Source organism: Eleutherodactylus coqui, chromosome 5, assembly GCF_035609145.1.
Source record: "Eleutherodactylus coqui strain aEleCoq1 chromosome 5, aEleCoq1.hap1, whole genome shotgun sequence".
Taxonomy (NCBI): Eukaryota; Metazoa; Chordata; class Amphibia; order Anura; family Eleutherodactylidae; genus Eleutherodactylus; species Eleutherodactylus coqui.
In genome coordinates, this window is record NC_089841.1 from 20,789,382 (window position 1) to 20,816,920 (window position 27,539).

General features: G+C 39.8%; 1 pseudogene; it reads left to right on the forward strand.

Moving 5' to 3' along the window:
- Nucleotides 1–23,878, forward strand: part of LOC136628714 (zinc finger protein 585A-like) — a 54,687-nt pseudogene extending 30,809 nt beyond the window's left edge.
- The last annotated feature ends 3,661 nt before the right edge of the window (nucleotides 23,879–27,539 follow it).

Consider the following 27,539-nt stretch of genomic DNA (forward strand, 5'->3'; position numbering starts at 1 on the left):
TATAATATATTGCAACCAATCACAGCACAGCTTTTATTTTACCTCAGCATTCTCAATATCCTATTTATGACATAATCAATGCTCGTGCCAAATTTTGCGATTAGGATTGAATAATCGAGTTGGGACCCATTAACTTTTCCTATTTATGACATAATCAATGCTCGTGTCAAATTTCCCGTTTCTATGACACCGGAAAGTGAGAAAATAACATTCCGTACGTAAAATTTGGACGCTAATTCTTTTGCGCATAGAATTGAATAATGGAGTTGGGACCCATTAGCTTTTCCTATTTATGACATAATCAATGCTCGTGCCAAATTTCAAATTTTTATGACATTGGGAAGCGAGAAAATTAGATTCCGTACGTAAAATTTGGATGCTAGATTCCGTACATAAAATTGGGACGCTAATTATTTTGCGCTTAGAATTGAATAATTGAGTTGGGACCCATTAACTTTTCCTATTTATGACATAATCAATGCTCGTGCCAAATTTCAAGCTTCTATGACATTGGGAAGCGAGAAAATTAGATTCCGTACGTAAAATTTGGACGCTAATTCTTTGGCGCTTAGAATTGAATAATCGATTTGGGACCCTTTAACTTTTCCTATTTTTTTTTTTTTAAATATTCTTTATTTATTCAAGAAAGGCATGCACAAGTTCAACCGACAGGGTTGTAATAAACATTTGTTACAGAGAAAAATAGTTGAACAATGTTAATTGTTACAGAAGCAAAACGTTTCTTGATTATTTTTTTTTTAACGGAGGTTGGGATGGTGAAAAAGGTGAGGGTAGGAAGGGTGTGTGGAAGGGAGGGGGAGGGGGGGGGAGAACATCTATTATTATATTATAACCTCTAACTCCAAAAGAAAATCATGAGACGAGTGAGATATGCAAGTTCTGTTTGAATTAAATTGTAGCTAAAGAGACTGTATGCCATTTAGTGGGATGTAGAGGAGGGGGTGCCGGGCCATTGGCCCCATATTTTTTTGAATTGTTCGTGTGTTCTACATGACCAGCTAACTTTTCCTATTTTTGACATAATCAATGCTCGTGCCAAATTTCAAGTTTCTATGACATTGGGAAGCGAGAAAATTAGATTCCGTACGTAAAATTTGGACGCTAATTCTTTGGCGCTTAAAATTGAATAATCGAGTTGGGACCTATTAACTTTTCCTATTTATAACATAATCAATGCTCGTGCCAAATTTCAAGTTTCTTTGACATTGGGAAGCGAGAAAATTAGATTCCGTACGTAAAATTTGATGCTAGATTCCGTGCATAAAATTTGAACGCTAATTCTTTTGCACTTAGGATTGAATAATCGAGTTGGGACCTATTAACTTTTCCTATTTATGACATAATCAATGCTCGTGCCAAATTTCAAGTTTCTATGACATTGGAAAGCGAGAAAATTAGATTCCGTACGTAAAATTTCGGCACTAATTCTTTTGCGCATAGAATTGAATAATGGAGTTGGGACCCATTAACTTTTCCTATTTTTGACATAATCAATGCTCGTGCCAAATTTCAATTTTCTATGACATTGGGAAGCGAGAAAATTAGATTCCGTGCGTGAAATTTGGACGCTAATTCTTTTGCGCTTAGAATTGAATAATCGATTTGGGACCCATTAACTTTTCCTATTTTTGACATAATCAATGCTCGTGCCAAATTTCCAGTTTCTATGACATTGGGAAGCAAGAAAATTAGATTCCGTACGTAAAATTTGGACGCTAGATTCCATATGTAAAATTTGGACGCTAATTCTTTTGCGCATAGAATTGAATAATCGAGTTGGGACCCATTAACTTTTCCTATTTATGACATAATCAATGCTCGTGCCAAATTTCAAGTTTCTATGACATTGGGAAGCGAGAAAATTAGATTCCGTACGTAAAATTTGGGCGCTAATTCTTTTGCGCTTAGAATTGAATAATCGAGTTGGGACCGATTAGCTTTTCCTATTTATGACATAATCAATGCTCGTGCCAAATTTCATGTTTCTACGACATCAGGAAGTGAGAGAATTAGTGGCAATGATGAAAATCTAACGATCTACGTGGGGAGTTGTAACCGTCGACGACGCTCGCGCACGTGCCATTTATCATGGAATATTTGTACTATGCCTATAATCTTCCCAGGAGTGCACTCAGCTTACCCGTCGCGCGTTACTGCGAAGACAGACAGACAGACATTCATACATTCGTTTTACATATCTAGATAACAACCAATCACAGCGCAGCTTTTTTATGTTACCTCAGTGGTATAATATACTGTATAACAACCAATCGCAGCGCAGCTTACATGTTACCTCAGCTTTATAATATATAACACCCAATCACAGCGCAGCTTTCATGTTACCTCAGCAGTAAGAGAAATAACAACCAATCACAGCGCAACTTTTATTCTGCCTCAGCAATATAAAAAATAGCAACCAATCACAGCGGAGCATTCATGTTGCCTCAGCAGTATAAGAGATAGCAAGCAATCACAGCACAGCTTTTATTTTAACTCAGCTTCTCAATATTCAGCAATTGTCTTGCAAAACGTTCGGCGGATGCATCATTTTGTAGTTGAACATGCATCCCGTTGCTCGTAATGCCTTTTGTTTTTGTGCTTGAGATGGAAATCAAATGATCTTTGTCTGGGGGGCATAACTGTCGACGGTGGATAGTTGTACTATGCCAGTAATCTTCCCAGTGGTGTACTCAACAACTTCCCAAAGTTTCATGGTGATTGGATGAATGTTGTAGTAAAGGACAGACAGACAGACATACATACATTCATTTTTATATATGTAGATGACATCAGGAAGTGAGAGAGTTAGATTCCATACGTAAAATTTGCAGCGGAAATTTTATTCTGCCTCAGCAATATAAAAAACAGCAACCAATCACAGCGCAGCATTCATTTTACCTCAGCGGTATAATATATTGCAACCAATCACAGCACAGCTTTTATTTTACCTCAGCATTCTCAATATCCTATTTATGACATAATCAATGCTCGTGCCAAATTTTGCGATTAGGATTGAATAATCGAGTTGGGACCCATTAACTTTTCCTATTTATGACATAATCAATGCTCGTGTCAAATTTCAAGTTTCTATGAGATTGGGCAGCGAGAAAATTAGATTCCGTACGTAAAATTTGGGCGCTAATTCTTTTGCGCTTAGAATTGAATAATCGATTTGGGACCGATTAGCTTTTCCTATTTATGACATAATCAATGCTCGTGCCAAATTTTGCGATTAGGATTGAATAATCGAGTTGGGACCCATTAACTTTTCCTATTTATGACATAATCAATGCTCGTGTCAAATTTCCCGTTTCTATGACACCGGAAAGTGAGAAAATAACATTCCGTAAGTAAAATTTGGACGCTAATTCTTTTGCGCATAGAATTGAATAATGGAGTTGGGACCCATTAGCTTTTCTTATTTATGACATAATCAATGCTCGTGCCAAATTTCAAGCTTCTATGACATTGGGAAGCGAGAAAATTAGATTCCGTTTGTAAAATTTGGACGCTAATTCTTTGGCGCTTAGAATTGAATAATCGATTTGGGACCCTTTAACTTTTCCTATTTATTTTTTTTTTTAATTATTCTTTATTTATTCAAGAAAGGCATGCACAAGTTCAACCGACAGGGTTGTAATAAACATTTGTTACAGAGAAAAATAGTTGAACAATGTTAATTGTTACAGAAGCAAAACGTTTCTTGATTATTATTTTTTTAACGGAGGTTGGGATGGTGAAAAAGGTGAGGGTAGGAAGGGTGTGTGGAAGGGAGGGGGAGGGAGGGGGGGGGAGAACATCTATTATTATATTATAACCTCTAACTCCAAAAGAAAATCATGAGACGAGTGGTATATGCAAGTTCTGTTTGAATTAAATTGTAGCTAAAGAGACTGTATGCCATTTAGTGGGATGTAGAGGAGGGGGTGCCTGGCCATTGGCCCCATATTTTTTTGAATTGTTCGTGTGTTCTACATGACCAGCTAACTTTTCCTATGTTTGACATAATCAATGCTCGTGCCAAATTTCAAGTTTCTTTGACATTGGGAAGCGAGAAAATTAGATTCCGTACATAAAATTTGGACGCTAATTCTTTTGCGCATAAAATTGAATAATCGAGTTGGGACCTATTAACTTTTCCTATTTATGACATAAACAATGCTCGTGCCAAATTTCAATTTTCTATGACATTGGGAAGCGAGAAAATTAGATTCCGTACGTAAAATTTGGACGCTAGATTCCGTCCATAAAATTTGGACGCTAATTCTTTTAAACTTAGGATTGAATAATCGAGTTGGGACCCATTAACTTTTCCTATTTATGACATAATCAATGCTCGTGCCAAATTTCAAGTTTCTATGACATTGGAAAGCGAGAAAATTAGATTCCGTACGTAAAATTTGGGCACTAATTCTTTTGCGCATAGAATTGAATAATGGAGTTGGGACCCATTAACTTTTCCTATTTTTGACATAATCAATGCTCGTGCCAAATTTTAATTTTCTATGACATTGGGAAGCAAAAAAATTAGATTCCGTACGTAAAATTTGGACGCTAATTCTTTGGCGCTTAGAATTGAATAATCGATTTGGGACCCATGAACTTTTCCTATTTTTGACATAACCAATGCTCGTGCCAAATTTCAAGTTTCTATGACATTGGGAAGCGAGAAAATTAGATTCCGTACGTAAAATTTGGGCGCTAATTCTTTTGCGCTTAAAATTGAATAATCGAGTTGGGACCTATTAACTTTTTCTATTTATGACATAATCAATGCTCGTACCAAATTTCAATTTTCTATAACATTGGGAAGCGAGAAAATTAGATTCCGTACGTAAAATTTGGGCGCTAATTCTTTTGCGCTTAGAATTGAATAATCGAGTTGGGACCGATTAGCTTTTCCTATTTACGACATAATCAATGCTCGTGCCAAATTTCATGTTTCTACGACATCGGGAAGTGAGAGAATTAGTGGCAATGATGAAAATCGAACGATCTACGTGGGGAGTTGTAACCGTCGACGACGCTCGCGCACGTGCCATTTATCATGGAATATTTGTACTATGCCTATAATCTTCCCAGGAGTGCACTCAGCTTACCCGTCGCGCGTTACTGCGAAGACAGACAGACAGACATTCATACATTCGTTTTACATATCTAGATAACAACCAATCACAGCGCAGCTTTTTTATGTTACCTCAGTGGTATAATATACTGTATAACAACCAATCGCAGCGCAGCTTACATGTTACCTCAGCTTTATAATATATAACACCCAATCACAGCGCAGCTTTCATGTTACCTCAGCAGTAAGAGAAATAACAACCAATCACAGCGCAACTTTTATTCTGCCTCAGCAATATAAAAAATAGCAACCAATCACAGCGGAGCATTCATGTTGCCTCAGCAGTATAAGAGATAGCAAGCAATCACAGCACAGCTTTTATTTTAACTCAGCTTCTCAATATTCAGCAATTGTCTTGCAAAACGTTCGGCGGATGCATCATTTTGTAGTTGAACATGCATCCCGTTGCTCGTAATGCCTTTTGTTTTTGTGCTTGAGATGGAAATCAAATGATCTTTGTCTGGGGGGCATAACTGTCGACGGTGGATAGTTGTACTATGCCAGTAATCTTCCCAGTGGTGTACTCAACAACTTCCCAAAGTTTCATGGTGATTGGATGAATGTTGTAGTAAAGGACAGACAGACAGACATACATACATTCATTTTTATATATGTAGATGACATCAGGAAGTGAGAGAGTTAGATTCCATACGTAAAATTTGCAGCGGAAATTTTATTCTGCCTCAGCAATATAAAAAACAGCAACCAATCACAGCGCAGCATTCATTTTACCTCAGCGGTATAATATATTGCAACCAATCACAGCACAGCTTTTATTTTACCTCAGCATTCTCAATATCCTATTTATGACATAATCAATGCTCGTGCCAAATTTTGCGATTAGGATTGAATAATCGAGTTGGGACCCATTAACTTTTCCTATTTATGACATAATCAATGCTCGTGTCAAATTTCCCGTTTCTATGACACCGGAAAGTGAGAAAATAACATTCCGTACGTAAAATTTGGACGCTAATTCTTTTGCGCATAGAATTGAATAATGGAGTTGGGACCCATTAGCTTTTCCTATTTATGACATAATCAATGCTCGTGCCAAATTTCAAATTTTTATGACATTGGGAAGCGAGAAAATTAGATTCCGTACGTAAAATTTGGATGCTAGATTCCGTACATAAAATTGGGACGCTAATTATTTTGCGCTTAGAATTGAATAATTGAGTTGGGACCCATTAACTTTTCCTATTTATGACATAATCAATGCTCGTGCCAAATTTCAAGCTTCTATGACATTGGGAAGCGAGAAAATTAGATTCCGTACGTAAAATTTGGACGCTAATTCTTTGGCGCTTAGAATTGAATAATCGATTTGGGACCCTTTAACTTTTCCTATTTTTTTTTTTTTAAATATTCTTTATTTATTCAAGAAAGGCATGCACAAGTTCAACCGACAGGGTTGTAATAAACATTTGTTACAGAGAAAAATAGTTGAACAATGTTAATTGTTACAGAAGCAAAACGTTTCTTGATTATTTTTTTTTTAACGGAGGTTGGGATGGTGAAAAAGGTGAGGGTAGGAAGGGTGTGTGGAAGGGAGGGGGAGGGGGGGGGAGAACATCTATTATTATATTATAACCTCTAACTCCAAAAGAAAATCATGAGACGAGTGAGATATGCAAGTTCTGTTTGAATTAAATTGTAGCTAAAGAGACTGTATGCCATTTAGTGGGATGTAGAGGAGGGGGTGCCGGGCCATTGGCCCCATATTTTTTTGAATTGTTCGTGTGTTCTACATGACCAGCTAACTTTTCCTATTTTTGACATAATCAATGCTCGTGCCAAATTTCAAGTTTCTATGACATTGGGAAGCGAGAAAATTAGATTCCGTACGTAAAATTTGGACGCTAATTCTTTGGCGCTTAAAATTGAATAATCGAGTTGGGACCTATTAACTTTTCCTATTTATAACATAATCAATGCTCGTGCCAAATTTCAAGTTTCTTTGACATTGGGAAGCGAGAAAATTAGATTCCGTACGTAAAATTTGATGCTAGATTCCGTGCATAAAATTTGAACGCTAATTCTTTTGCACTTAGGATTGAATAATCGAGTTGGGACCTATTAACTTTTCCTATTTATGACATAATCAATGCTCGTGCCAAATTTCAAGTTTCTATGACATTGGAAAGCGAGAAAATTAGATTCCGTACGTAAAATTTCGGCACTAATTCTTTTGCGCATAGAATTGAATAATGGAGTTGGGACCCATTAACTTTTCCTATTTTTGACATAATCAATGCTCGTGCCAAATTTCAATTTTCTATGACATTGGGAAGCGAGAAAATTAGATTCCGTGCGTGAAATTTGGACGCTAATTCTTTTGCGCTTAGAATTGAATAATCGATTTGGGACCCATTAACTTTTCCTATTTTTGACATAATCAATGCTCGTGCCAAATTTCCAGTTTCTATGACATTGGGAAGCAAGAAAATTAGATTCCGTACGTAAAATTTGGACGCTAGATTCCATATGTAAAATTTGGACGCTAATTCTTTTGCGCATAGAATTGAATAATCGAGTTGGGACCCATTAACTTTTCCTATTTATGACATAATCAATGCTCGTGCCAAATTTCAAGTTTCTATGACATTGGGAAGCGAGAAAATTAGATTCCGTACGTAAAATTTGGGCGCTAATTCTTTTGCGCTTAGAATTGAATAATCGAGTTGGGACCGATTAGCTTTTCCTATTTATGACATAATCAATGCTCGTGCCAAATTTCATGTTTCTACGACATCAGGAAGTGAGAGAATTAGTGGCAATGATGAAAATCTAACGATCTACGTGGGGAGTTGTAACCGTCGACGACGCTCGCGCACGTGCCATTTATCATGGAATATTTGTACTATGCCTATAATCTTCCCAGGAGTGCACTCAGCTTACCCGTCGCGCGTTACTGCGAAGACAGACAGACATTCATACATTCGTTTTATATATCTAGATAACAACCAATCACAGCGCAGCTTTTTTATGTTACCTCAGTGGTATAATATACTGTATAACAACCAATCGCAGCGCAGCTTACATGTTACCTCAGCTTTATAATATATAACACCCAATCACAGCGCAGCTTTCATGTTACCTCAGCAGTAAGAGAAATAACAACCAATCACAGCGCAACTTTTATTCTGCCTCAGCAATATAAAAAATAGCAACCAATCACAGCGGAGCATTCATGTTGCCTCAGCAGTATAAGAGATAGCAAGCAATCACAGCACAGCTTTTATTTTAACTCAGCTTCTCAATATTCAGCAATTGTCTTGCAAAACGTTCGGCGGATGCATCATTTTGTAGTTGAACACGCATCCCGTTGCTCGTAATGCCTTTTGTTTTTGTGCTTGAGATGGAAATCAAATGATCTTTGTCTGGGGGGCATAACTGTCGACGGTGGATAGTTGTACTATGCCAGTAATCTTCCCAGGAGTGTACTCAACAACTTCCCAAAGTTTCATGGTGATTGGATGAATGTTGTAGTAAAGGACAGACAGACAGACATACATACATTCATTTTTATATATGTAGATGACATCAGGAAGTGAGAGAGTTAGATTCCATACGTAAAATTTGCAGCGGAAATTTTATTCTGCCTCAGCAATATAAAAAACAGCAACCAATCACAGCGCAGCATTCATTTTACCTCAGCGGTATAATATATTGCAACCAATCACAGCACAGCTTTTATTTTACCTCAGCATTCTCAATATCCTATTTATGACATAATCAATGCTCGTGCCAAATTTTGCGCTTAGGATTGAATAATCGAGTTGGGACCCATTAACTTTTCCTATTTATGACATAATCAATGCTCGTGTCAAATTTCCCGTTTCTATGACACCGGAAAGTGAGAAAATAACATTCCGTACGTAAAATTTGGACGCTAATTCTTTTGCGCATAGAATTGAATAATGGAGTTGGGACCCATTAGCTTTTCCTATTTATGACATAATCAATGCTCCTGCCAAATTTCAAATTTTTATGACATTGGGAAGCGAGAAAATTAGATTCCGTACGTAAAATTTGGATGCTAGATTCCGTACATAAAATTGGGACGCTAATTATTTTGCGCTTAGAATTGAATAATTGAGTTGGGACCCATTAACTTTTCCTATTTATGACATAATCAATGCTCGTGCCAAATTTCAAGCTTCTATGACATTGGGAAGCGAGAAAATTAGATTTCGTACGTAAAATTTGGACGCTAATTCTTTGGCGCTTAGAATTGAATAATCGATTTGGGACCCTTTAACTTTTCCTATTTTTTTTTTTTAAATATTCTTTATTTATTCAAGAAAGGCATGCACAAGTTCAACCGACAGGGTTGTAATAAACATTTGTTACAGAGAAAAATAGTTGAACAATGTTAATTGTTACAGAAGCAAAACGTTTCTTGATTATTATTTTTTTTTACGGAGGTTGGGATGGTGAAAAAGGTGAGGGTAGGAAGGGTGTGTTAAAGGGAGGGGGAGGGGGGGGGAGAACATCTATTATTATATTATAACCTCTAACTCCAAAAGAAAATCATGAGACGAGTGAGATATGCAAGTTCTGTTTGAATTAAATTGTAGCTAAAGAGACTGTATGCCATTTAGTGGGATGTAGAGGAGGGGGTGCCTGGCCATTGGCCCCATATTTTTTTGAATTGTTCGTGTGTTCTACATGACCAGCTAACTTTTCCTATTTTTGACATAATCAATGCTCGTGCCAAATTTCAAGTTTCTATGACATTGAGAAGCGAGAAAATTAGATTCCGTACGTAAAATTTGGACGCTAATTCTTTGGCGCTTAAAATTGAATAATCGAGTTGGGACCTATTAACTTTTCCTATTTATAACATAATCAATGCTCGTGCCAAATTTCAATTTTCTTTGACATTGGGAAGCGAGAAAATTAGATTCCGTACGTAAAATTTGGACGCTAGATTCCGTACATAAAATTTGAACGCTAATTCTTTTGCACTTAGGATTGAATAATCGAGTTGGGACCTATTAACTTTTCCTATTTATGACATAATCAATGCTCGTGCCAAATTTCAAGTTTCTATGACATTGGAAAGCGAGAAAATTAGATTCCGTACGTAAAATTTGGGCGCTAATTCTTTTGCGCTTAAAATTGAATAATCGAGTTGGGACCTATTAACTTTTCCTATTTTTGACATAATCAATGCTCGTGCCAAATTTCAAGTTTCTATGACATTGGGAAGCGAGAAAATTAGATTCCGTACGTAAAATTTGGACGCTAATTCTTTGGCGCTTAAAATTGAATAATCGAGTTGGGACCTATTAACTTTTCCTATTTATAACATAATCAATGCTCGTGCCAAATTTCAAGTTTCTTTGACATTGGGAAGCGAGAAAATTAGATTCCGTACGTAAAATTTGATGCTAGATTCCGTGCATAAAATTTGAACGCTAATTCTTTTGCACTTAGGATTGAATAATCGAGTTGGGACCTATTAACTTTTCCTATTTATGACATAATCAATGCTCGTGCCAAATTTCAAGTTTCTATGACATTGGAAAGCGAGAAAATTAGATTCCGTACGTAAAATTTCGGCACTAATTCTTTTGCGCATAGAATTGAATAATGGAGTTGGGACCCATTAACTTTTCCTATTTTTGACATAATCAATGCTCGTGCCAAATTTCAATTTTCTATGACATTGGGAAGCGAGAAAATTAGATTCCGTGCGTGAAATTTGGACGCTAATTCTTTTGCGCTTAGAATTGAATAATCGATTTGGGACCCATTAACTTTTCCTATTTTTGACATAATCAATGCTCGTGCCAAATTTCCAGTTTCTATGACATTGGGAAGCAAGAAAATTAGATTCCGTACGTAAAATTTGGACGCTAGATTCCATATGTAAAATTTGGACGCTAATTCTTTTGCTCATAGAATTGAATAATCGAGTTGGGACCCATTAACTTTTCCTATTTATGACATAATCAATGCTCGTGCCAAATTTCAAGTTTCTATGACATTGGGAAGCGAGAAAATTAGATTCCGTACGTAAAATTTGGGCGCTAATTCTTTTGCGCTTAGAATTGAATAATCGAGTTGGGACCGATTAGCTTTTCCTATTTATGACATAATCAATGCTCGTGCCAAATTTCATGTTTCTACGACATCAGGAAGTGAGAGAATTAGTGGCAATGATGAAAATCTAACGATCTACGTGGGGAGTTGTAACCGTCGACGACGCTCGCGCACGTGCCATTTATCATGGAATATTTGTACTATGCCTATAATCTTCCCAGGAGTGCACTCAGCTTACCCGTCGCGCGTTACTGCGAAGACAGACAGACATTCATACATTCGTTTTATATATCTAGATAACAACCAATCACAGCGCAGCTTTTTTATGTTACCTCAGTGGTATAATATACTGTATAACAACCAATCGCAGCGCAGCTTACATGTTACCTCAGCTTTATAATATATAACACCCAATCACAGCGCAGCTTTCATGTTACCTCAGCAGTAAGAGAAATAACAACCAATCACAGCGCAACTTTTATTCTGCCTCAGCAATATAAAAAATAGCAACCAATCACAGCGGAGCATTCATGTTGCCTCAGCAGTATAAGAGATAGCAAGCAATCACAGCACAGCTTTTATTTTAACTCAGCTTCTCAATATTCAGCAATTGTCTTGCAAAACGTTCGGCGGATGCATCATTTTGTAGTTGAACACGCATCCCGTTGCTCGTAATGCCTTTTGTTTTTGTGCTTGAGATGGAAATCAAATGATCTTTGTCTGGGGGGCATAACTGTCGACGGTGGATAGTTGTACTATGCCAGTAATCTTCCCAGGAGTGTACTCAACAACTTCCCAAAGTTTCATGGTGATTGGATGAATGTTGTAGTAAAGGACAGACAGACAGACATACATACATTCATTTTTATATATGTAGATGACATCAGGAAGTGAGAGAGTTAGATTCCATACGTAAAATTTGCAGCGGAAATTTTATTCTGCCTCAGCAATATAAAAAACAGCAACCAATCACAGCGCAGCATTCATTTTACCTCAGCGGTATAATATATTGCAACCAATCACAGCACAGCTTTTATTTTACCTCAGCATTCTCAATATCCTATTTATGACATAATCAATGCTCGTGCCAAATTTTGCGCTTAGGATTGAATAATCGAGTTGGGACCCATTAACTTTTCCTATTTATGACATAATCAATGCTCGTGTCAAATTTCCCGTTTCTATGACACCGGAAAGTGAGAAAATAACATTCCGTACGTAAAATTTGGACGCTAATTCTTTTGCGCATAGAATTGAATAATGGAGTTGGGACCCATTAGCTTTTCCTATTTATGACATAATCAATGCTCCTGCCAAATTTCAAATTTTTATGACATTGGGAAGCGAGAAAATTAGATTCCGTACGTAAAATTTGGATGCTAGATTCCGTACATAAAATTGGGACGCTAATTATTTTGCGCTTAGAATTGAATAATTGAGTTGGGACCCATTAACTTTTCCTATTTATGACATAATCAATGCTCGTGCCAAATTTCAAGCTTCTATGACATTGGGAAGCGAGAAAATTAGATTTCGTACGTAAAATTTGGACGCTAATTCTTTGGCGCTTAAAATTGAATAATCGATTTGGGACCCTTTAACTTTTCCTATTTTTTTTTTTTAAATATTCTTTATTTATTCAAGAAAGGCATGCACAAGTTCAACCGACAGGGTTGTAATAAACATTTGTTACAGAGAAAAATAGTTGAACAATGTTAATTGTTACAGAAGCAAAACGTTTCTTGATTATTATTTTTTTTACGGAGGTTGGGATGGTGAAAAAGGTGAGGGTAGGAAGGGTGTGTTAAAGGGAGGGGGAGGGGGGGGGAGAACATCTATTATTATATTATAACCTCTAACTCCAAAAGAAAATCATGAGACGAGTGAGATATGCAAGTTCTGTTTGAATTAAATTGTAGCTAAAGAGACTGTATGCCATTTAGTGGGATGTAGAGGAGGGGGTGCCTGGCCATTGGCCCCATATTTTTTTGAATTGTTCGTGTGTTCTACATGACCAGCTAACTTTTCCTATTTTTGACATAATCAATGCTCGTGCCAAATTTCAAGTTTCTATGACATTGGGAAGCGAGAAAATTAGATTCCGTACGTAAAATTTGGACGCTAATTCTTTGGCGCTTAAAATTGAATAATCGAGTTGGGACCTATTAACTTTTCCTATTTATGACATAATCAATGCTTGTGCCAAATTTCATGTTTCTACGACATCAGGAAGTGAGAGAATTAGTGGCAATGATGAAAATCTAACGATCTACGTGGGGAGTTGTAACCGTCGACGACGCTCGCGCACGTGCCATTTATCATGGAATATTTGTACTATGCCTATAATCTTCCCAGGAGTGCACTCAGCTTACCCGTCGCGCGTTACTGCGAAGACAGACAGACATTCATACATTCGTTTTATATATCTAGATAACAACCAATCACAGCGCAGCTTTTTTATGTTACCTCAGTGGTATAATATACTGTATAACAACCAATCGCAGCGCAGCTTACATGTTACCTCAGCTTTATAATATATAACACCCAATCACAGCGCAGCTTTCATGTTACCTCAGCAGTAAGAGAAATAACAACCAATCACAGCGCAACTTTTATTCTGCCTCAGCAATATAAAAAATAGCAACCAATCACAGCGGAGCATTCATGTTGCCTCAGCAGTATAAGAGATAGCAAGCAATCACAGCACAGCTTTTATTTTAACTCAGCTTCTCAATATTCAGCAATTGTCTTGCAAAACGTTCGGCGGATGCATCATTTTGTAGTTGAACACGCATCCCGTTGCTCGTAATGCCTTTTGTTTTTGTGCTTGAGATGGAAATCAAATGATCTTTGTCTGGGGGGCATAACTGTCGACGGTGGATAGTTGTACTATGCCAGTAATCTTCCCAGGAGTGTACTCAACAACTTCCCAAAGTTTCATGGTGATTGGATGAATGTTGTAGTAAAGGACAGACAGACAGACATACATACATTCATTTTTATATATGTAGATGACATCAGGAAGTGAGAGAGTTAGATTCCATACGTAAAATTTGCAGCGGAAATTTTATTCTGCCTCAGCAATATAAAAAACAGCAACCAATCACAGCGCAGCATTCATTTTACCTCAGCGGTATAATATATTGCAACCAATCACAGCACAGCTTTTATTTTACCTCAGCATTCTCAATATCCTATTTATGACATAATCAATGCTCGTGCCAAATTTTGCGCTTAGGATTGAATAATCGAGTTGGGACCCATTAACTTTTCCTATTTATGACATAATCAATGCTCGTGTCAAATTTCCCGTTTCTATGACACCGGAAAGTGAGAAAATAACATTCCGTACGTAAAATTTGGACGCTAATTCTTTTGCGCATAGAATTGAATAATGGAGTTGGGACCCATTAGCTTTTCCTATTTATGACATAATCAATGCTCCTGCCAAATTTCAAATTTTTATGACATTGGGAAGCGAGAAAATTAGATTCCGTACGTAAAATTTGGATGCTAGATTCCGTACATAAAATTGGGACGCTAATTATTTTGCGCTTAGAATTGAATAATTGAGTTGGGACCCATTAACTTTTCCTATTTATGACATAATCAATGCTCGTGCCAAATTTCAAGCTTCTATGACATTGGGAAGCGAGAAAATTAGATTTCGTACGTAAAATTTGGACGCTAATTCTTTGGCGCTTAGAATTGAATAATCGATTTGGGACCCTTTAACTTTTCCTATTTTTTTTTTTTAAATATTCTTTATTTATTCAAGAAAGGCATGCACAAGTTCAACCGACAGGGTTGTAATAAACATTTGTTACAGAGAAAAATAGTTGAACAATGTTAATTGTTACAGAAGCAAAACGTTTCTTGATTATTATTTTTTTTACGGAGGTTGGGATGGTGAAAAAGGTGAGGGTAGGAAGGGTGTGTTAAAGGGAGGGGGAGGGGGGGGGGAGAACATCTATTATTATATTATAACCTCTAACTCCAAAAGAAAATCATGAGACGAGTGAGATATGCAAGTTCTGTTTGAATTAAATTGTAGCTAAAGAGACTGTATGCCATTTAGTGGGATGTAGAGGAGGGGGTGCCTGGCCATTGGCCCCATATTTTTTTGAATTGTTCGTGTGTTCTACATGACCAGCTAACTTTTCCTATTTTTGATATAATCAATGCTCGTGCCAAATTTCAAGTTTCTATGACATTGGGAAGCGAGAAAATTAGATTCCGTACGTAAAATTTGGACGCTAATTCTTTGGCGCTTAAAATTGAATAATCGAGTTGGGACCTATTAACTTTTCCTATTTATAACATAATCAATGCTCGTGCCAAATTTCAATTTTCTTTGACATTGGGAAGCGAGAAAATTAGATTCCGTACGTAAAATTTGGACGCTAGATTCCGTACATAAAATTTGAACGCTAATTCTTTTGCACTTAGGATTGAATAATCGAGTTGGGACCTATTAACTTTTCCTATTTATGACATAATCAATGCTCGTGCCAAATTTCAAGTTTCTATGACATTGGAAAGCGAGAAAATTAGATTCCGTACGTAAAATTTGGACGCTAATTCTTTGGCGCTTAAAATTGAATAATCGAGTTGGGACCCATTTACTTTTCCTATTTTTGACATAATCAATGCTCGTGCCCAATTTCAAGTTTCTATGACATTGGGAAGCGAGAAAATTAGATTCCGTACGTAAAATTTGGGCGCTAATTCTTTTGCGCTTAGAATTGAATAATCGAGTTGGGACCCATTAACTTTTCCTATTTTTGACATAATCAATGCTCGTGCCAAATTTCAAGTTTCTATGACATTGGGAAGCGAGAAAATTAGATTCCGTACGTAAAATTTGGACGCTAGATTCCATATGTAAAATTTGGACGCTAATTCTTTTGCGCATAGAATTGAATAATCGAGTTGGGACCCATTAACTTTTCCTATTTATGACATAATCAATGCTCGTGCCAAATTTCAAGTTTCTATGACATTGGGAAGCGAGAAAATTAGATTCCGTACGTAAAATTTGGGAACTAATTCTTTTGCGCTTAGAATTGAATAATCGAGTTGGGACCCATTACCTTTTCCTATTTATGACATACTCAATGCTCGTGCCAAATTTCATGTTTCTACGACATCGGGAAGTGAGAGAATTAGTGGCAATGATGAAAATCGAACGATTCTCGTGGGGAGTCGTAACCGTCGACGACGCTCGCGCACGTGCCATTTATCATGGAATATTTGTACTATGCCTATAATCTTCCCAGGAGTGCACTCAGCTTACCCGTCGCGCGTTGCTGCGAAGACAGACAGACAGACATTCATACATTCGTTTTACATATCTAGATAACAACCAATCACAGCGCAGCTTTTTTATGTTACCTCAGTGGTATAATATATAACAACCAATCGCAGCGCAGTTTACATGTTACCTCAGCTTACTAGCGTACCCGTCGCGCGTTGCTGCGAAGACAGACATACATACATACTTCGTTTTTATATATCTAGATGACGGCAGCAGCGACCACTGAGGTTTTGTAGGCCGCTGCTACCCCCTTCCAGGCTGAATAAAATAGCCGTTGTGTGAGAATCGCTGGGGGGGGGGGAGACATACTTACTGCTGGGAGAATTGCTGGGGGGGATGGGAGACATTCTGACTGCTGGGATAATCGCTGGGGGGGATGGAAGACATTCTGACTGCTGGGAGAATTGCTGGGGGGGGATGGGAGACATTCTGACTGCTGGGATAATCGCTGGGGGGGATGGGAGACATTCTGACTGCTGGGAGAATCGCTGGCGGGGGAGCGGAGGCATGACTGCTGGGAGAATCGTTGGGGGGAGGGGGGCATGGTGACTGCCAAGAAAATCTCTGTGGGGGAAGGGGGGCATGATGACTGCCAGGAGAACCGCTGGGGGGGAGCCATTATGACTGCTGGGGGAACCACTTGGGGGGAGGGGGGCATTATTATTGCTGGTGGACAGCTGGGGGTGGCATTGTGACTGCTGGTGGACCACTGGGGGGGGGGGGGTATTATGACTGCTGGGGGAACCGCTGGGGGGGAGAGCGGGCATTATTACTGCTGGGGGACCGCTGGGGTATGTCACTCTTATTACTAATGGGGGGAGTGTCACTATTATTACTGCTGTGGGATGTCACTATTATCGCTGGGGTGAAGGTGTCACTATTACCGCTGGGGTATGTGTACATGTGGCAGAAATGGGCAGGGCTCTTTCAGAATAGACCGGGTGCAGATTTTGACTGCTTTTTAGATGCGGAAATGCTGCAGAATTTTCCACAGAAATCTCCGCTGAGGACATTCTGCAGTATTTCCGCGTCCAAAAAGCAGTCAGAATCTGCACCCGGTCTATTCTGAAACAGCCTTGTCCTTTTTAGAACGACGGGGGTAAAATCATACGTTGTGATAAGCCCCGCCCCCTGACGTGTTGGCACTTTGCGATACATAAGTGGGTTTTGGGTTGTAGTTTGGGCACTCGGTCCCTAAAAGGTTCGCCATCACTGGCCGAGTACATGTTTGCCCACTTCCAACTCCAATGGAGACTGACTGTAAATGGCTGGCGTGCTCTAGTATTTATGGTTTCAAGCTGTACGTGTCATTGCATACAGTCTATCTATCTATCTATCTATCTATCTATCTATCTATCTATCTATCTATCTATCTGGGTTATTGCATACAGTCTATCTATCTATCTGGGTTATTGCATACAGTCTATCTATCTATCTATCTGGGTTATTGCATACAGTCTATCTATCTATCTGGGTTATTGCATACAGTCTATCTATCTATCTATCTATCTATCTATCTATCTATCTATCTATCAGGGTTATTGCATACAGTCTATCTATCTATCTATCTATCTATCTGGGTTATTGCATACAGTCTATCTATCTATCTATCTATCTATCTATCTGGGTTATTGCATACAGTCTATCTATCTATCTATCTATCAGGGTTATTGCATACAGTCTATCTATCTATCTATCTATCTATCTATCTATCTATCTATCTATCAGGGTTATTGCATACAGTCTATCTATCTATCTATCTATCTATCTATCTATCTATCTATCTATCTATCTATGACATCAGGAAATGAGAGAATTAGATTTTGTAGGCCGCTGCTTCCCCCTTGCGGGCTGAATAAAATAGCCGTTGGGTGGAACATACAATTTATCCGGCTGCTGTGGCTTCTTAGGAAGATATCCTAGTACTTGTTTACCCACTTCCAACTCCAATGGTAATTGGCTGGCGTGCTCTAGTGGTTCCAAGCTCTACGTGTCATAATAGAGCCTTAATGACATCACAATGCAGCTTTATAGAACATGTTGGGGCATGTTCAAGGGCGTCCGATGTTGATGACATCAGTGATGACATCACAATAGCAGGTGGCTTACTTATTCGATCTACGTGGGGGGGGGGCGTAACTTTCGACGACGCTCGCGCGCCATTTATCGTAGGATATTTGTACTATGCCTATAATCTTCCCAGGAGTGTACTTAACAACTTCCCAAAGTTTCATGGCGATCGGATGAATGGTGTATTAGCGCATAAAGGACAAACAGACACGCAGACACGCAGACACGCAGACAGACATACATTCAATTTTATATATATAGATAACACCCAATCACAGCGCAGCTTTCATGTTACCTCAGCAGTAAGAGAAATAACAGCCAATCACAGCGCAACTTTTATTCTGCCTCAGCAATATAAAAAATAGCAACCAATCACAGCGCAGCATTCATGTTGCCTCAGCAGTATAAGAGATAGCAACCAATCACAGCACAGCTTTTATTTTAACTCAGCATTCTCAATATGCAGCAATTGTCTTGCGAAACGTTCGGCGGATGCATCATTTTGTAGTTGAACACGCATCCCATTACTCGTAATGCCTTTTGTTTTTGTGCTTGAGATGGAAATCAAATGATCTTTGTCTGGGGGGCATAACTGTCGATGGTGGATAGTTGTACTATGCCAGTAATCTTCCCAGGAGTGTACTCAACAACTTCCCAAAGTTTCATGGTGATTGGATGAATGGTGTAGTAAAGGACAGACAGACAGACATACATACTGTATGTTCACCATTTTGCATGGTTCTTTGCGTTACCCAGGAAACACCACGTGGAGGTAACCATGCGACGTTTCCTTTATATAAAATGACATCAGGAAATGAGAGAATTAAATTCCATACGTAAAATTTGGACGCTAATTCTTTTGCGCTAGAATTGAATAATCAAGTTGGGACCCATTAGCTTTTCCTATTTGGGAGATAATCTATGCTTGTGCCAAAATTTATGTTTCTACGACATCGGGAAGTTGGATAACTTTTGGTGAGTGAATGAGTTAGTGAGTCAGTGAGGGCTTTCGTCTTTATATATATATAGATACGGGAAATAGCTGAGATCTCAGGAAAATTGCATAATCATCTAATATTTATAGCACTGGAAAGAAAGGCACTGTGATACTAGTGCAGAGGGATAGCGGTTCCTGAGGAACTACCCTATCAGTAGAGAAACGTGTCGAACCGAGCCGACCCAATAGGAATAATTTCCTGGTTACAATTGACATTCTATCTCAAAATCAAACTCCTATAGAGATTTCTACCGCGCCCGCGACCCTTACATGAGAAGTCTTGATGGTAGTGCATTTATGTAAACCATCTGTACATCTATCACTTGTATATGTGAGGTCTAGATGGTAGCGGTTTATGCTCACAGATAAGTGATTTAGTGACAGTAGCGGATTTCTGATCGGTCTGTCATCTAATCCCGTTAATTGTTCTGACTGCGGTTCTGGTTATTGTAAGAACCTGCAGTCTGTGTTTGTAGCCCAATAACATTTTAATGTATACTAATAAGGGATACATTTTAGGTATATGTCTATTCTGTGAAGGGCCTTTTCCTTTTGGTTACAATAAACTTTTTCTGCCCCAGAGAATTTATTTTGCAGCATGACCGGGAACTATGAAGTGTATAGGCTCCAGGGTCATACAAAGAAGCCATGGGGCCCCAGAGCAATACTCAGAATGCCTCCCTGCCCCGGCCTAGTCCTGGTCTGAGGTGACAGAATATAGAATTACCGTATGTACCAAGCTGTCTTATAGATGAGCAGTTCTGTATTTGCTGCACACCGTGTGTTACTGACATCCGGCTTCATGGGAGATTTTATATGAGTTCTTTATGGAAAACCAGAAACTAATGTTGGTGCAGAAATGGCCGGGACGAGTTGTGTTTTTCAATGGCACTATTTATTGTACCATATAATTTACTGAAAAACTTTTTAAAAATTCTTAGCGGAGAGAAATGGAAAAAAAAATGACACTCCACCATCTTTCGGTGCGTCCTGTTTCTACGGCGCACAAACTGCAACAAAAACGACCTGATATTTTTATTCTATGGGTCAGTACGATTACTACGATACCAAACTTGTATAGTTTTCCTTTTGCTTTAGTACTTGTATTTTTTTTTAAGATATTAAATTTTTTTCAATTATTTTCTGCCGTCATCTTGTGCGCGCGATAACTTTTTTATTTTTCCGTCGACGTAGTTGAGCAAGGGCTCATTTTTTGCGGGATGTCCTTCAGTTTCCGATAGTATCAATTTGGAATACATACGACTTTTTGATCGCTTTTTATTGCGTTTTTTCTGGGAGACAGGGTATTTAAAAAAATGCATTTCTGGCGTTCTTTTTTTTTTTTTTTTTACGGACGACGTTCACCGTGCAAAAAAAATAATGCACAACATTGATAAATCGGACTTTTACGGATTGACAGCGGCATTTAAAGGGTTAATAGCCGCGATCGGCCGAGCGCGGCTATTGCCCGCGGGTGTCAGCTGTAATAAACTGTATGGACGGAGCTAGCGCCGCTACCTCCCTCCATACACGTCCTGCAGCTGCAGGACGTAAAAACACTATGGCCCGATCGTTAAGGGGTTAAGTGAGCTGCAAACCAAGCGACTTCTATAAGTGAATGATCCTCACTCACTTGCTCTGTCAGGACTCGTGTTTACATGGACAGACAGTTGTTTGTAATGGCTCTTTTCAGTGATTATTCTAGCCACTGTGTAAAAGCACCCTTAGATGATGATTAACTTTTTCTACATGACTTGTTATTTGCAGAGAAATGTTATAAAATATCAGGATCATTTTAAGATCTATAATATGAAAAAAAAATCAACTTTATTCTTGGCAGATGACGGTAGCGGGAGCTCAGAGGGACGTCTGATATCTGCAGATTGTAAAGCAGAGGATTGTGGTATCACACAAGATACATATGAAGAACCTGCCATTATCCCAGATATCTCATCAGCCATTCAGAGCAAAGATCCATCATCTGATCCTCTCAAACAGGTCCCATCTCCTGGTCCATCACAGACTGATAAATGTCACAGAAGGAGAAAACATCAAAGAGCTGAGAGAAAGAAGAAGCCATATTCATGTTCAGAGTGTGGGAAATGTTTTGCAGTGAAATCACTCCTTGTTACACATCAGAGAATTCACACAGGAGAAAAGCCGTTTGTATGTTCAGAATGTGGGAAATGTCTTGCAGTGAAATCACGTCTTATTAGACATCAAAATAGTCACACAGGGGTGAAGCCATTTTCTTGTTCAGAATGTGGGAAATGTTTTGCACAGAAATCATACTTTGTTAGACATCAGAGAATTCACACAGGTGTGAAGCCATTTTCTTGTTCAGAGTGTAGGAAATGTTTTGCAGCAAAATCACTCCTAGTTATACATCAGAGAATTCATACAGGAGAGAAGCCGTTTTCTTGTTCAGAATGTGGGAAATATTTTGCAGTGAAATCACTCCTTGTTAAACATCAGAAAATTCACACAGGAGAGAAGCCATATTCTTGTTCAGATTGTGGGAAACGTTTTGCAGTGAAATCATATCTTATTAGACATCAAAATAGTCACATAGGGGTGAAGCCGTTTTATTGTTCAGATTGCGGGAAATGTTTTGCACTGAAATCACTCCTTGTTACACATCAGAGAATTCACACAGGAGAAAAGCCATTTTCTTGTTCAGAATGTGGGAAATGTTTTGCACAGAAATCAGACCTTGTTGGACATCAGAGAATTCATACAGGGGTGAAGCCGTTTTCTTGTTCAGAATGTGGGAAATGTTTTACTCGCAAATCACATTTACTGCACCATCAAAAAGTTCACCCACGAGCGAAACTGTTTGTATGTTCAGAATGTGGGAAATGTTTTGCAGTGAAATCACTCGTCATTAGACATCAGAGAATTCACACAGGAGAAAAGCCGTTTGTATGTTCAGAATGTGGGAAATGCTTTGCAGTGAAATCAGTCCTTGTTACACATAAGAGAATTCACACAGGGGTGAAGCCATTTTCTTGTTCAGATTGCGGGAAATGTTTTGCAGTGAAATCAGTCCTTGTTACACATCAGAGAACACACACAGGAGAAAAGCCGTTTGTATGTTCAGAATGTGGGAAATGTTTTACTCGCAAATCCCATTTACTGCGACATCAAAAGGTTCACACCGGAGAGAACTACAAAAAAGGTATAAAAAGTAAAGTGACATGTCATACACAAGAAAAGGGAAGCAATTCAGAGCAGTAAGTGATGAATAAGAAATGTATGTAATTACCAATAAACATCTGTAATCCAGAAACAAATATAATCCAGATATCGCACCTTTATATCAGCCGTGTACATAGAATATTTCACACTGATACATATAACTGCGTCTCTAAACTTGTGTCTAACTGATCATAAAAGTTTACTTGTGTAACTTACATGTTTGTGTTTGGGCCGATCTTTCTTCTTCCTTTAGATGATGTTTTCACCACTGAGCCCAGCAAGGGCGTCTCCCCTCCATCTCATCACTATAGGGTCATATACTAGGAAGAGTCGCACACAGTAATATACGGCTGTGATCACATGGGAAAGGTTCTACAACTTCAGTGTAACATATCAGACTTTATTTATACAGGACTATACAACTTGGGGCACACAGCCCGATAAAACAAACCCCCTACATGTTTCACACTCAGATGAGCTCTGAACACACCAGATTTCAGGAGAGCCAAGAGTTTTATACATAAGTGACAACTTGGGAAATCTGCTGCGACATAATAGCCCATATCAGGGTGCAAACATTTACAGATCAGGTAGATACTGCCAACAGGAATACATGAGATCCTACTTAGACTTCAAGCCTAACAGAACCCGGGCGCACATCTCCGTAATCCAGTAAGACTCACGTAGGAAAGGTTTTCTGTGCCAATCACCTCCCTTAGAGGGAGGATTAACCCTTAGAATACATATTGAATCGGTTTTGGATGAAATGTTGTGATGTCATTCAGGCAATATGGGTTCTTTGTACATTATAGCCATTTCCTTCCCGGGGAGGGGATTGGCACAGGAAACTATTGGTACATGAGTTTCCTGGATTATGGAGTTGTGTGCCCGGGTTCCGTTAGCCGTGAATTCTAAGTCTGATCTTATGTATTTGTTCTGACAATATCTGCTCGATCTCAGATTTATATTTTCACTTTCTGTGGTGATTGAATGTAAATGTTCGCTCCCTGATATGGACTATTGTGCCAGACCGGCTCTTACACGTTACCACTTATGTATAAACCTCTTGGATCACCTGACATCTGACAAGCCATGACTAAGAGCTTACCTGAGTCGGAAAGGTATAGGTGGTTGGTCTTAATGGGTTGTGCACAAAGGGCTTTCCCTTATTCACTAAGCTCAGTTTTTGCCACACGCTCCTCTATATGCTGAGGCAATAGTCAGACAGTGAGGGGTGCTGCTAGCAGCCGATCAGGATTCCGTTGGGTGATTATAAGGAGCTAATGAGCACCAGTGGCAGCCGCAGGCCTGGCAAAGCCCTCCAAGTCAGCTAGAAGCATGGCGTAATAGATTCCATATCAGTTATACCCAGACAGGCAATAGTGTTTTGGACTGTTACCAGGTCTACATGTAGAGGAAAGAGTGTTTCTACACAACATAGAAAGTGTTCTTTACTGTAAGAGCAGTGAGACTGTGGAATTCTCTGCCTGATGATGTGGTGCTGCTCACTAGAAGAGTACAAGAGGGGCCTGGATACCTGTCTAGAGTGCAACAAGATTCCCAGTTGTAGTCACTAGTTTACTTTAGAGGGGCCGTCATCCCGGGATCCCTGATCTGGCTAACAGACTTCATTGGGTATATTTGCCTTCCTGTAGATCAATATTGGGGTAATAGGCTGAACTCCGTGGATTTACTATGTTTCTATGTTTTGTTAATATTTATTGTATCGCTGCAATCACAATCTGTGGTAAAGGATAACATTCTATATAAATTACACCAGCATGACAAAGTAATAATGCACCAAGTGTGGAAATGCTGGTTTTATTCACAAAACCTCGCTGTAGGGGCTTTTACCCACTGGAGTTTTTTTTAACGCTGCGATCAAAACAAGGTAGTAACGGCGCAGTTTCGATCGGGATAGGATTTTTCTCAAATCGTCATCGGTCTGCGTCCAGTGAGCGCCGTCATCACGCTGGGACTACCACCGCCACAGCGTAGGCCTTCCATCATCAGAGCAGAAAAGTATCCCGCCCATCATACCTACTACACATGCGCCAACCAGGCCAGCTGTTCCACGGCCCGATCTACGTCACTCCTCACATACCTCCGGCGTATGCGCAAGAAAGAACGACTATCGAGCAGCCAGTTGCCATAGCAGCGGACACTCCCTGTGATAATGCGGGCCCATCATGCCTACTACGCATGTGCCAACCAGACTGGCTATCGCACGGCCCGCCCTATGTCCCTCATCACATACCTAAAGCGCATAATGCGAATCTTTAGCTGGCTGACTGCATGGCCATCTGAGTCAAAATGCCTAGGTATCGGCAAATCTAGCTTCTTCGTACGAATAGTACTTTTATGGCTCAGAATCCATGACCGAGCCTCCATCGTGGTTTCACCCACATATAGTAGGCGACATGGACACACGATACGGTATATAACATGCGTGGACTGGCAAGTCTATCTTTTCTGGATCTGGTATTGTTTACCCGTCTGGGTATGGTGGAACGTATCGCCCCTAAGAAGGTTGCTACAGCATGAGCATCCGAGACAGGGAAAGTTGCCTACACATCCAAAAGATGGGGTGCCTGCTGCATGACTATCCATCATACTATGCACCACTCTGTCCCGGATGTTCGCACCTCTTCTGTATGCCACCAAAGGGGGCCGGCCAAATTCATCCACCGACGGGCAATTTTTTTCCCGACATGTGCCAGTGCCTATGAATAATACTGGAGATCCAACCACTCATGGGTCCAAATGTCGAGATAAACGGTATCCTAGGGGCCTTTTCAGATTTCCCTCTGGGAACCAACAAATCACCCCTCGGCACAGTACGTGCTCTTGCAGCCACAGATGCCACCAAGTCATCAGTGTAACCCCTCTGTAAAAACCGTTTGCACATCTTCGAAAGCCTGGCATCAATGCAATCATCTGCCGCATTTTGGCGAACACGAAGGCATTGACTCCATGGCAAGGACTCTACCAAACATCTAGAATGACAACTCCAGTAATGGAGTAAGTTATTTCGATCTGTCTCCTTGCGGTACAAGTCAGTGGTAAGCACCGTTCCCTTTTTGACCACTAGGATATCCAAAAATTCGATCGACACAGTAGAGGAGGTCAGCGTGGATTTCAATTCCGGAACTAAATTATCAAGGTAATTGTGGAAATCTCTCAGCTCATCAAATGAGCCGTTCCAGAGCATAAAGATGTCATCTATGTATCTCCACGAGCTGCCAGTGTGGAGACACAGACACACCTCTCAATGTGGTCCATATACGTGCCTGCATAAGTAGGGGCCACATTGGACCCCTTTGCAGTGCCCTGGCACTGCCTATAAAAGATTTATTAAAGAGGAAAAAAATCTCAAGAATGAATTCCAGTAGCGCCAGGGCAAACTGCAGGCATGTATTGGACCACTGAGATGTCAACAAATGCTCCCTTATGGCTTTGAGACCTCAGGAATGGGTAGTGTTAGCATAAGGGGACACCACGTCCAGTGTCACCAGGATCGGGGTGTCAGATACCCTCGCTGCACTCAACTTAGATAAAAATTCCACTTCTCGAATAAAGGAGGTGGCCCATGTTGCTTATTGTCAATGGGCTGCGCGACAGCCGCTCTTTCTGGCGCATGCGCTATAGGATTGTGATCAGTGACGTAGGGTGCGTTGTGCGCTAGCCGGTCTGGTAGGCGCCTGCGTAGTAGGCATGATGGGCCCGCATTACCACAGGGAGCGTCTGCTGCTATCGCAACTGTCTGCGTGATAGCTGTTCTTTCTTGCTCATGCGCTTGAGGTATGTGAGGAGTGACGTAGGTTGGGCCGTGGAACAGCTGGCCTGGTTGGCGCATGTGTAGTAGGTATGATGGGTGGGACACTTTTCCGCTCTGATGATGGAAGGCCTACGCTGTGGCAGTGGTAGTCCCAGCGTGATGACGGCGCTCCGACTAATGACGATCAATCAGCTGGTGGTAATTAGTTTTTAATTATTACATGTATATAAACTTTGAGTGTGGGTAGTTTGAGCTTGAGAAAGATCCTATTCAGATCGAAACGTCGCCGTTACTACCTGGTTTTGCAGTCCATGTTGTGGTTTTTGTTACTGGAACCATAATGGAATAAAGTTCCTTTTTATTCATCTTGTTGCCGTGGATGCTGCCTCTCTATGTATGGACTTCTTGGTGAGTGGAACAGGCTTTGGATCCAGCCTGAGGAGGCGTGTCATCATTGTGGCTGTAGATCACCTTAGCGTGTGAGACACCTATGTGAGTGCTGTTGTGGCATTGTGAATTCTCCGACATAGAGGTTTGCAGAACTGGGCAAGAAGCACGTACCCATTGCAGTGCCTTTTGTCTGTTTCTCACTTGATTGAGGGTCAGAAGTGGTGTCGTGTCTCCATAAGGAGAGCACCCAAAAAGTGTGTGGGGACACCTAGGGGGTGAGTGGATCAGGAAATGGTATAGACTTTTCCCAAGGAGAGCACCTGGGGTGCTTTATAAGTAAGTAGACTTATAAAGCAATGCTTCTCTGGGAAATTTATGCAAATCAGAAACATGGAAAAATACCTCTACAGCGCCATCTATTGGATAACAGCATTCCTTCAATTCAAAGTGACCTTGTAAAAAAAAATGTCTACAATGATTGGGATTTTATAACTAAGCCAGTAACTATGCATAAACAGACTGTTTCGGGGTGTTTGCCCCTCATCGGGTGTCCCCACATCCCTTCTGGGTGCTCTCATTTGGGAGAGAC